Source organism: Felis catus, chromosome X, assembly GCF_018350175.1.
Source record: "Felis catus isolate Fca126 chromosome X, F.catus_Fca126_mat1.0, whole genome shotgun sequence".
Classification (NCBI taxonomy): domain Eukaryota; kingdom Metazoa; phylum Chordata; class Mammalia; order Carnivora; family Felidae; genus Felis; species Felis catus.
The window spans coordinates 44,321,946-44,323,666 of NC_058386.1; the positions used below are offsets into that span (position 1 = coordinate 44,321,946).

General features: G+C 42.1%; 1 pseudogene; it reads left to right on the top strand.

Moving 5' to 3' along the window:
- The first annotated feature begins 486 nt into the window (after window positions 1–486).
- Window positions 487–1,235, top strand: LOC101086118 (annotated as a pseudogene).
- The last annotated feature ends 486 nt before the right edge of the window (window positions 1,236–1,721 follow it).

The window sequence follows — 1,721 nt, forward strand, 5'->3', positions numbered from 1 at the left end:
TGAAAACAAAAGTTTCTGGACTTACCTGAGGTCACAAAGCATAGCAAGTAAGTGGGTAGTCAGATCCTAAACCAAATCTGTCTGATGCCCTGGTGATTACTTCTTAGATATAACACCAAATCATGGTATAAGAAAGAAAAAATTGCTAAGTTGGACTTCATTAAAATTAAAACTTCTGTTCTGCAAAAGATTCTGTTAAGAGAATGTAAAGGCAAGCCACAAACTGGAAGGAAATATTTGAAAAATACATATTAGATAGATGACTTGTACCCAAAGCACACAAAGAACAATTAAGATTCAACAACAAAAACAAAACAATTAAAAATGGCAAAATATATGAACAGAGGTACACATGCACATCTGACCTGGCCCTGGTTGTCTGAGTTTTTCCCACTACAGTCTTCCTCCTCCTAGCTCCTACTGCCAGAATCCCACTTTATGGCTGTTGGCATGCCCCCCTCCCACTCCCCGCCCCTCCCTGCTTTTCTCTCTTCCTCACTGTTTCCCCTTCTCCTGTCACTCCTGCTCCTCTCTGCTCTGCATGAAGACATCAGCCTGCACACCAAGGTGCCCTTCCCCTGGATACAGTCACTTTCTACAAGGTCATTACCAAAAGTAAATTCATCTTAGTGAACACCCAGTATCCCTATAGTGAGCAGCAGGACGAGTTCAAGAGTTTGGCTGAAAACTCAGCCTCCAGTGTTGATCTCTTGGTGGCAGAGGTAGGGATCTCAGATAATGGTGATAAGCTGAATGTGGATCTGAGAAATACAATCTGGCAAAGTGAACTACTAAGTCTTCTACCTCTTCCAGGATGGGGACTTTGAGAAACCATCACCCTCACCATGGTGAGGCAGTTAAGGTTGGAACATCTAATGCTGGCTAAAAGGGCAAGGAGTCTGTCTAGGTATACCTGGTTGTCTACCTGCATATGGCACCCTTGCTGGGGAGTTTATCAGGGCCTCAGGCATGGAGGCCCAACCTTCCCTCTTTAAGCAGGGGCACGACAAACTCACAAGTGTGAAGGAGATTGAGAAGTGGGCAGAGAAATACCCAAAGATCATGGGGAAAGGCCTTAGACCAAGGTGAGGACTTCCCAGAAGTAGAAATGACCCAGATCATCAAGCTGATTGAGAAGAACAAGATGAGTGATGAGAAGAAGAAAAAGGTCCAAAAGAACTTTAAACGTCTTGATTGCCTTCCAGAAGAAGGGGGCCAAGAAGGAAGGGCTGTAAAAAGGCACTTAAGATTTACCAGGGTTTGGTGGGCATGGGGAGGGGAGAGTTACCTGCTGACTGTGAGACCCTTCTGGAATATAAGAGAGTGGTGGGAAAAGTAGCACTAATCCAGATATCTGAGCATGCTTTGACATTGATACTGATGTGACCATGCTTGGGACATTACTATAGCCAAAAGGTGTGCAGTGGTATCTCATTATTTTAATGACATATGATGTGGAACATCTTTCAGTGCTTATGTATATGTATATTCCTTCTTTGGTGAGGTGTCTGTTCATATATATTTTTTTCCCACTAAACCTAAAGTCTAAGTTTCTTACAAGCTAAATATACTTTTACCATACAATTCAGCAATCACACTCCTTATTTATTTAAATGAGTTGGAAAGTTATAGCCACACAAAACCCTGCACATTAATGCTTATAGAAACTTTATTCATCATTGCCCAAACTTGAAAGCAACCAAGATATCATTTAATAGATA